Raw genomic sequence first — 10,966 nt, 5'->3', positions numbered from 1 at the left:
AAAACTACTATATAGACGCGTGCCCTGAAGTTGAATACTCGGGGCATAGCCGAGGGCATAGCATACAACTACTGTGCTTATAGTAAGAAATCTAATGGACTGCCGGAACAATAGCCCTGACAAAATATTTCCGGCTGCCGGAACAATAGCAACTTGCCATCATGATTACAATGAATGTGTACAACAACAAAAAAGAGACGAGTATGTGAATCCTTGGACTAACATGTGACCACAGATCTGATCTACACAGTAGTCAGTTGTGGGCATGGCAAGGAAAAAAAGTGTAACTACATGCATACGTACATACATACATACAACAAGAAAAAGCCCTATGGGTAACTACAAAACCTAGTTCAATCAGTCTGGTCCATTCTTTACAGTTAATTCCTCCCAAAAAAGATCCTCTGAGATGCAGAAATTGATGCCCCAGCCATTTCATTCAAAACAGCTCTAACACTGGATTTTGAAAACAATAAATCTTGATCCATGAAAAAAACTACATCTTTAAGTGCATTGACTGAATCAGGAAGGTAGTGGCCCAGGACGCTAACTTCCACTGACATTACTGTAATAACAGAGATGCCAACCTCTCAACAATTTTAGGAGTGAGACCTCAAACACTACCAACAATGTGGACTAGACTCAAGTGCAGTTCCAGGATTTTTGGTAGTGAAGACCAAAAAAAGTAAAGGTCGCTTCTTAATTGCTCAAAGTACATCAAATAAATAAGCACAGGGCTGTCCAATTTTAAGCACAGGCTAATGATGAAGCAGATCAGGCGTGAGAAATGCGTGAGAACTAAGCTGAAAGAGTGAGAAACAGAGGGTTAGGCGTGAGAGCGTGAGATTACTAGCCAAAGAGTGAGACTCACGCCTAATGCGTGAAAGTTGGCATGTCTGTATTAGTAATAATGGGTTTTTTAAAGGCTTGAGGGAAAGGACGGGTTATATAAACAGAAGCTATCACAATGATGTGTAGGTATGTGCAACTATCGGGCGTTGAACGCCAAGTATGGTATCATAATTTACCGCGAAGGGTGTGGGGAGTCAGTACAATTATTATGCGACAAGACGAGAAAACATCGCCAGCCTTGTAACTCGGAATACTTGAATACCAAATACCAGCTTCGAGTTGAGTCGTAGCTACTGACGCGATAGGGATTGCTAGCATTGTGACGTAAGTGTTGTACACTGCTCTTTTACGCCATTTTACTTGTACGCGTACATACACTAGTAGAATGATAGTATACGATAAACTGTAGTAACTGCATAGAGCTCAGCTATGCTGTCTTACTCTGTGTTGGGTCCTCATGATTGGGCTTGTGATTGTTTTTTAACGAGGGAAGACCTATATGTTACATACACACTGATGCATTAAGGGTATGAGTAGGGTTGGCAATGAAAAAATCGACCCTCTTTACTGAGATTAACTTGTAACTCAGGGGATCGAGCCTACCATAGATGTCTATTATCTATGAGCCTACCAATGGTCTAGTTTTATAGTGGGTTTGGTAGTGATTAAATGCCTTCCATTTGAATGCTCTACCCGGCCTAGATGAATTCTCGTATCACCTAAGTTTTGTATGATCATGTATGACTAGCAGTTGGACCGAACATTTAGACAATCATAATAACTTTGAATGTATTGTGCTTATTATTTGGGGTTGTGCAGTTGCATCCCCCTGTGTTGTATCAGCCTTATGGCTGCCTTACACAGTAATAAAATCCAAATCCAAATTTGGGATATAGCCGTGTCGTAAATTTTGATGGATTTTGGCTCATTTTCATAAAAAATGGGCACGAACATCCAGAATGTTGTCCATTGCTGTTTTGGATTATTGGGTGAGGTGCTCTACAAAATACACAAGCTTAAAAGGTGGTTTGTTGTACTTCAATTTTTGCTAAAACGGCACTTGACAAGTCTGCAATGAAAAATCAACCAACTGAAACTCATGTAACCAAGTCCAAGGTTGGTTTACTAACTCCCAGGTACCTTTTTGGACCTTATTAAGTGGAGATTTACAGTGTTTACGTGCCAACGTAAACTGATGCCCTCACTCATGCTTTGATTTAGAAACATGCAGCATCTGTTTCACCAAGAATACGCATCCGTTTTCGATAGTATAGTGACCACCATGTAATGCACCATTCATGGAAACATTGAAGTGCTCTAAGCAATATTGCTGATGCCCATTTTTATTTAAAAACCTGAAAAATCGTTAAAAATTAAAATGCGCGCTACAGAAACAGCAAGGGGAATCACTGTATTGTTACTCTACGGTTTTGATGTAGACTTGGGTAGGACTAATCACCCAGAGTTAGAGGAGAAACTATAGAGGTTGATTTTTTAATTGCCAACCCTAGGTACGAGTTATAAAACCATCTGTGACCAGAATCAAAATCACAGAAACCATATCAAAACATACGTAATGTATGGTATGTGATTTGTAAAATAAAGCATTTCTAGATACCAAATCACTGAGTTTGACCCTACATTAAATAAATCAAAAGTAGATATCCATTTTATATCCTTTTCATATAACCTTGGCTTGGTAAAACAGGCTGATCAAAAAAACCTCGCCATTCCTTGCCAGTCCTTGTCCAACATTTTATAGTACAAACGAAAATACTATTTAACTCACTTATCTCTACTGCACGTCATAAAAGCCCTTGAATTTCTCTATCCAAAATGACGACCATATTGGTGTGACAGTCTTACTATAGTGACAGTCTTACTATAGTGACAGTTATTTGCTGCCGATATTGTCACAATACACACTTCATACATTAAGCTTTTGGAAAATTTAATTGGCTACCTCAGTGGGAAAATTATGCAAATTACAAGTTCTTACCCTCAACTATATAGGATTCCAACCGTATTAACAGGTTAGTTTATAGAGACATGTTGTAAAACGTGCCAAAAATGTTTTAAAGGATGCTCTGAACATGTAAATTTTGCAGTAAAAGGTTCCTTTCTAGCTTTCCCTTCATTAATACACAAACAACTTACACACCACTTGAATCACCTATCATCAAGGAGTCTGATGAGCCAAATTTCGTATCGGTTAACCGAAATATGCAAAAGTTACGATGCTTTGTTTAGAAGATGGTGTGATGTTTATATGAAATGGACAATCCTATACGGAAATCCAGAATATTTTACAAAAGTTTTTATATGTCAAGTAATCAAGAAGTTGGTTTACAATCAAGAAGTGCTTAAGAGATCACCTTAGAGAACTAACTAGTAAACAAAATAATAAGAAACCATTGTTAATGTATACATGCACAGAAAAAATAAAGGCATGTGAGACCTCAGGTGGCATGTGATTACAAAATTGCAGAGAGCTACTGTGGACATGGCAAGGTACGAAACAACATTACCGGCAAATAAGGAATTACAACCTGAATAACAAAGAGAACATACAAATTACAAAATCTGTCAACACAATTAATTGTTAGTTAAGTGGACCACTCTTTGCAGTTTCTTGCCACAAATATTTTTATACGATGTTTTGATGCTATACTAGACTGTCAAGTGATCAAGAGTGAAATCAATTGATCAAGCTATATATAGTCAGTTGAAAACCTTGATCATGGTTGTGGGTGGTTCTAGCGAGACTAAGTACTCTTAGCTGGAATGCATAAATATTAGGACCACAATTTCCATGGGTGTATTACAAAATTTCTGCATTTTAGCATATAAATATCATATGGGCCTAGACTAAGCTACACCAGGTTTGTCTCCATTTACTGTAATGCAGGGATTGAGTCACTGGTCTACTATAGAGGGCAGAATATTTATCTCCCTTGGTGATAGCAGTAAGATAGTCCATTTCATTGGTCAATTATGTTTTATGGAAAGTGTCATATGCTACTGATGAAAGTATGATGTGTTACAACACGTCCACATTGTTACACTAATTAATTTAGCATGTGCAATCTGTAAAGCGAGTCCTGGATGACCCAACTCGGTTTTAACGCTGTTACTATATTTATTGACTTACACATGGCTAGTTCGCTGCGAGTTGCTCTCACTGATCAATATCAACTACCGACTTCGTAAACTACTAAGCCACGTGTGTTCAAATAGTTTGGTGCAACACTAAACTAACCATGTGTATTCGAATAGTTTGATACACCCGTAGATGGAAGCCCTACTGTAGTCTATTAACACTATCAGCGGTAGAATCTTGACTGATGGCCAAGGTAAAGAAGTGCAAGCATTGTGTGTTTATCAATATACCAAAGGTTTTTTCTTCCATCGAATTAGAAACATTTCTGTGAAAAATTAGGGTTGTAGCTGTAGCCAGTTTTCCGCTACGCTTGACTGAACGCGTCAGGCAGGCAGGCATTGGAAAATTCTGTTGAATAAATTTAAAAAAAAAATTCTGTAGCAACTTGACAGAAACGTTTCGGGTCGATCTGAAGACACTTTTGGTCTTGATTTTACCCAACCAATACTGTCATGTTGTTTCAAGGCAGGTTTTTGGGTTATATTATGTCACGGGCCATTTCCATACCTTCGATGTCCCTACTATACAGTACTATCAAACTGTATGATGTGTCATGACTGTTTTATTTGACTGACTGCTCTATTAGAGTATCTCATTCTTGTATATATTTTCTTTTTGAAGGGGGGATGCCCCCTGTGCCCCTGGATTCGCCACTGGTATGCGCTTAAATAAGTTTCCGGGTCTAAATATGCTGCTAAAGGAAGGTGTTGATATAATTAACACCTCAATATGGTTTCATCGTGTGAAGAGGGACAAAGAACAGCCTGATTGAAGATACAAGGAAAGAAAAGGCTCATAGATATTTATGCATAATATGTAATATCTATGAGGGCACACACTCGTCAGAACGCCGAGAGGCGCATCCCACTGGTGAGTTTGTTATTGTGGTGTAAAATAGTGGCCATGCACTGCTCCAGTCTTGTGACTGTGGTCAGGCGGCAGACAAAAATTCAAGTTTTGGTGATTTTTAAAAAATTGTATATCCTGCTGCCTGTAAGTATTTTAATGCTGTATTTGATGTTAGATGAGCTAATAATATTTCGTATAGGTGATTTTCATCGCAGAAGATGTTTCTATGTAGGTTAAAGGCAGTGTTTTGGATGACGTGTGTCATTTTTGGGGATCCGGTACTACCATACTGTTTGATAAAAATTATCGATGAAGTGGGGATCCAAGCAATGAAAAGTAGTGAAACAAGAGATGAATGATGGTATTATAGCTTAGCTCAGTGAGAAAATCCCCACATTGGCATGTTATAACAATTATTGAAGGCCAAAGTAGGGATTTTCCCACCAAGTTATGCTGTAATACTATCATTCATCTCTTGTTTCACTACATTTTATCACTTAGATCCCTAAATATGGTAGTTAGGTTTTATAGTGTGCAGCTACGTACACGCCAGTGATTGTTCTATTAGGGTGACTGCTGTATTAGAGCATCTCGAGTCAGCTTTTCACCTACTAGGGGGCTAACCTCCTGCCCCTTCGCAAAAAGTAAGGGTCTGCTGAAATGCAGATACTAAAATCATTTCTAATGCTCAAATTATGCAGTACCCAATTAATGCATGCCAATGATGTTTGCGCACAAATCACCTTGGCAACGCAATGTTTTGTTCAAAACCATCTAATGTAACCAGCACTTATGTACACCACCTAATTGAATTCCTATGGTATCTGTATTTCACCAGACCCTTACGTTTTGCAAGGGGCAGGCAGTGCCAGACTACCAGGGAGCATGTCACTGTTTCATATTTTTACTGTGCTAGCATTACTTCATTTTGCCTCCAGCATTATAACTGTGGTCTGGTAGGCATGCTGGCAGATAAAATTTCTGAGTTTCGGTGAAAATTCTGTATCCAGCCATCTGTGTTTTTTTGTTTTTAATGTTGCTGTATTGACGACGGATGGACTACTATTGTTCCGTAAAGGTGATTTTTGTCATTTAAGATGTCTCTAGGATGCTTTTTAAAAGGCTGTATTTTAGGTGGCATGCATGCGTCACTTTACACTTACAGGAAACATATTTTGCTGTCTGTAAACTGGGAATGATTACCGAGGCTATAAACACGAGAGGTGACTATCAAACTGACTGGTACTAAGAAAGCCAAATATCCTTGGATGTGATATCCACTAGCATCTGCCACCATCAAGATTAAAAGTTGTGGTCATTTCTTTGTTGCCTGTGCATAAAAGTGATAAAATTTTTAGTAGCTTTAATTGCTAATTACAAAAACTGTGAAAATTATGTATATACTGTGAACATTTCTGGGTATACGTTATTTATATACACACAAAAACACCCAAGCTGTATAAAGAAGGCACGGCCTTCAATAGCCTGGGTGAAAAAAGTTGTGAAGTCAAAGATGGATGGTGGCCAAAAAATGGCTGCAATGATGTTAATGCTAATAATGGTTATGTGAATTCATTTCTTTTTGTGATCTATATATCTTTCCCATTGAATTTTGGTAATATTATGTAGAGCACACATTTTTGATGAAGTCTACTAGAATGTGCATAGAACAATCTAGAATTTCCGTTGGTAGATCTATACAGTTTTACTGTTGATTAGATGTTAGCTAGATTTTCATTTATAAAATAGAAATTAAGAGCTGTGAGGGTAGTGGCTCATTGGTTAAGGATTTGGGTGTTTAATATGGAAATCTGTGGTTTGAACCCTGGTAAGTTTTTTTCTACATTTTTCATGTACTTTTTACCTTGCGGTGACTATATCTCAAACCCACAATTTACTGTTATTTGATTTTTGCTTTATAACTCTGTAGTCGCTACTTCTTTGTTTTTTAAACCATCAAAAGGCAACGATGGCTACCCTATGTACACACCAAATTTCAATTAGTGGTTTACCCTGCAGCCGTGACAAAAGTTTTATGCAAATAAAATTAATGTCTGTCTATAACACCGTGGGCACTTATCATAATTATTCCTTGCAAACTTAGTACATGAATTCACCTGTATATTCTCTTTATCTGTATACATATACACATATATATATATATATAAAGAACTTCGCGTGGGAGGATCAAAGCTAAAAAGTGTTCTATATCTGCTATACAAGCACAAGTGTTCTATATTGGGCAGTTATAGAACTCCTTATAGACCTACAGTTCAATATCAGGTAGCTATAGAACTGCCAGGCCTCTTTGCAGGCTAATGCCTGTTTTTGGTGAGTGATCAATCACTCTTGGCCAGTGCAACCAGTCAACCGAGCCAGTCTAGGCTGATAGCCTGTACTGCACTGGCTGAGCAGTCAGCCCAACCAGTAAGAGGAGAATTAACCACTGGATTTAATTTATAGACACACTTGAAGGTTTTGATGATGGTTGCTTGTGGTCAGCAGCAGTGAACGTTCTTATTATGTTTCGTTTACATAAACGGACGAGTCCTACAAATATCATGGAAATATGCTTATTACAGTACCACAATCAAAAACGTTTAGTTGTTGAGAAGACAGACTATACTCACAAACGACTAATGCACACACAGCACAGTGCAACACAGGTGAAATACAAGCGCAATGCCTAGTTTATAGATGATAATACTGTTTCATGAGTTTCTAATTGTTTTGTGTGTCTTGTGCGTATTTGAAGTTGGCAGTTCTCTATACCAGATAAAGCACTGCCTTTGCTCATGTTGTACAGGAAATATAGCATTCTAAAAGTGGTCTCGAGACAAAACATAGCACTCGGTTTCTCCTCGTGCTATATTTGTCTCTTGCCCACTCTTTTCGTGCTATATTTTCCATACAGCACTCGCTGCAGTGCTTTATCTAGCACACACACATGCACACACACGCATATGCTCCTTTCACCTCAAATGAATCCTTATTTTTCATAGTCTACAGGGAAAATTAAATACACCATTTTTCAACCCTAAAGCCCATCGTGACAGGCATTCATAACATTTTCAGGAACTCAGTTCACCCACATTTAAAGCTACACGAATAAACTGCCTCAAAGTGAAAGCTTGCCTACCCAGAATGTAAATACAGGCACTGTACAGCCTTTATTCCTCACATACAAGCTGCTTTTAGTATAAACCATAATTGTTCACGTGTGTGTGGAAAGACAAACAAATATATCAAGACTCACGGTAGTGAGTCGCGCGGCCAAGAAACTACAAAGCGCACGCCCAATTAAAAGATGCGCGGCCACTACTGTGAGTTATTTACGTGTAGGGCCGGTTTTGCAATATTAGTCCTAGATTACACAACATCTCTCAATAGATTTGTATTGCGTTACGTGATAAATAAATCTTTAGGAATCGTCATCATCATCATAGTTTTCTTGCGACCTCGCTAAAATAAAAAAGTAACCATCGCAAAATAAAAAATAGGCGTATTTCACTTTATTTCTCTACCTTATGTTACAACTACTGTCACGTTATACCAGTCAACATAGTCGTGTTTGTATAGTCCATCTAGCACTGACATTATCCAATCCTGGTTTGCCTATACGCGTATTTTCTTCAATCAAATCTCTAATCCCTACAATAACTTTTAAAGGCACGACGTGGACACAAACTCTAATGCCTGATAAACAAGTTGTGACAACGTGCTGAACTGTAAGTTCCCTAGGGATGGCGTTTTAAGCAGAAATCTTTTAAATTCCATTTGTGCCACACCCCAATGCGAGCGTTTATAAATTGCCAGTTGTCTTATGGTGTGAAGAACAAAATCACTAGCGAAGGTACTTTAAGCATACTCTTCAATTCTCTATTTACATGTAATTTTTAATAGATTAACCACAAAGGCCGATAAGGTGAATACAAAAGGTAACAAGCCTTTAGGGGTTACCACCTCTATGTAGTGTTTACCATGTAGCTTGTGTTGTGGCTTTCATTAAGTATTATGCACACACAAATGGTGCAACAAAATTTTGTAATGGATTGCTCGAATGTGGTTGGTGGTGTTGTGGCTCGAATGTGGTTCGTGGTTTGCCAGTGACCATGTATGAGTTGGGGTTGTTCCACACAACTTACACAATATTCAAATTTCACGATGGCCATGAAAATTTCTTGCCATATGGTAAACATACAACAATGTGTAACAACGTTAATCAACATCACATCAAGACTTGACTAAAAATAGTTCCAACAATAGTGATGATTTCTTGTATGTCAGCATGACGATACTGAGACCTGTAAAAGAATAAGCAGGCACTGAAGTTAACCTTAAATTAAACACTCATGCAACTGACCTAGAACATTGGTCGCAATACCAAAAACACTTGTTTCGATATCTGATGACACAATCCAGCAGGCACTGAATTAAAAGAGAATGTACAAAAAATCAATATGCCGGGCTGTATCAATAATAGCATGGATAATCAAAATGAACAAAAATTATATCCCAGGCTAAGTGAATGAATAACATAACTGTTGGGTAAGCATGTCAAACCTGAACATTAGGACATTAGTCAAACAAAAGTACGCTATCACAACTTGGTCATAATACAATGTTTGTACCACTGGACTTCACACTGGTTGCCCAAAAATTGTGCCATTCCAGGACAACAGCATAATTATGAAACAAATAGTTACTACAACACAGAAGGCTTACTGTTGTACCGTCTACACTGATATACCATAATTTAAAAACATAACAGGTAGGCATTAAATACAATACACTTAACATCTGGGTACTAGGAAAACATCACTAACATCACAACATGTAAACTGACCTAGAAATTAACACCCTTGATGCCACTACAGTCTACACTGGGTATTTGTTTGAACCCATCAACACTATACCCGATACATCTGAGTAGACTGACCTGCAAATTCACATCACTAGTATACAGTGATAATTGATAACTACAAAAACAACAATTGCAATAATACAATTCTTCTGTACGTCAACTGACCTGAAATTCATGACACTCGATACCGAGACCTGTAAAAGAATAAGCAGGCACTGAAGTCAACCTTAAATTAAACACACATGCAAACTGACCTGGAACATTGGTCGCAACACCAAGACACCTGTTTCGATATCTGACAAAACAATCCAGCAGGCACTGAATTAAAAAGAGAATGTGCAAAAAATCAATATGCCAGGCTGTACCAATAAAGAATGGATAATCAAAATGAACTAAAAATATATATATCCCATATGCAGGTTAAGTGAGTAACATAACTGTTGGGTAAGCATGTAAACCAGAACATTAGGTCATTGGTCAAACAAAAGTACACTATCACAAACTGGTCACTGATAATTGATAACTACAAAAACAACAATTGCAATAATACAATTCCTCTGAACGTTAACTGACCTGAAATTCATGACACCTGTATCTTTGTTCTTGCATGGTCTCAACTTACATATGTACCATGATCACATTCAACTGCTAGTGGATAAACCAGTATGACCAGATGGCCTGCAAAAACCAACAAGCAGGTGTTAAATACAATACACCTAAAGCCTGGAATATGAAAAATATTATATAAGCATTATTCCACACTGATATAGTAATAGATTATAGGACGTTGTGGAACTTGCCTAAACGTGTAAACTTGAACATGAGGACAACTGCATAATCTGGACACTTGGAATTGTCCAATACCTGATGAACAAGTTAGTACTAATGACATTCACTTCAACATTTTATCCCAGCTGGGTGAATCTCTTGTAACTGAGTAAAAAGGTGTTATTTTCCACCTGCAACCAAAGTTCTACATTTCGATCTATGGTTGAGTGTACATAAACTGACCAGGAAAATCAGTATGCCATAGCCGGGGTATGGAAATGGTTCCTTTCCTTCTGTTGTGACATTACTTACAGCTGACTGGTAAATGATCATCAATGTCCCCGTGGACCCCAACAATGAGTATATCAATAACTTCACAAGTTGGAATGAATTTCCTTTCAACATGTGGTGGAATGAATTTCCCTTCAGCATCTGGTGGACAGGTCCATAAACCCTATCGCACAAACATGGTG

The 10,966-nt window shown here is 37.9% G+C and overlaps 1 protein-coding gene and 1 long non-coding RNA gene across 3 annotated transcripts in view; one reads left to right on the top strand and one right to left on the bottom strand.

The window, feature by feature from the left end:
• Nucleotides 1-1,009: 1,009 nt before the first annotated feature.
• LOC136250969 (sushi, von Willebrand factor type A, EGF and pentraxin domain-containing protein 1-like) overlaps nt 1,010-10,966 on the top strand; it is a 105,994-nt gene continuing 96,037 nt past the window's right edge. Inside the window, exon 1 of the mRNA XM_066043326.1 lies at nt 1,010-1,176. The gene's annotated coding sequence lies outside the window, so the exon portion shown is untranslated. The remainder of the gene's footprint in view (nt 1,177-10,966) is intronic.
• On the bottom strand, nt 9,027-10,684 carry LOC136250976 (uncharacterized). 2 transcript variants are annotated; one of them, XR_010698860.1, is made up of 6 exons: nt 10,299-10,684; nt 9,980-10,043; nt 9,891-9,919; nt 9,708-9,840; nt 9,225-9,289; nt 9,027-9,165 (listed from the first exon to the last, which is right to left on the bottom strand). It is a non-coding gene; the product is annotated as an uncharacterized lncRNA (long non-coding RNA). The 2 variants fall into 2 exon arrangements; XR_010698859.1 differs by having other exon boundaries at nt 9,708-9,919.

This window comes from Dysidea avara, chromosome 3, assembly GCF_963678975.1.
Source record: "Dysidea avara chromosome 3, odDysAvar1.4, whole genome shotgun sequence".
Lineage (NCBI taxonomy): Eukaryota > Metazoa > Porifera > Demospongiae > Dictyoceratida > Dysideidae > Dysidea > Dysidea avara.
This window is presented reverse-complemented; position numbering and strand designations above follow the sequence as displayed.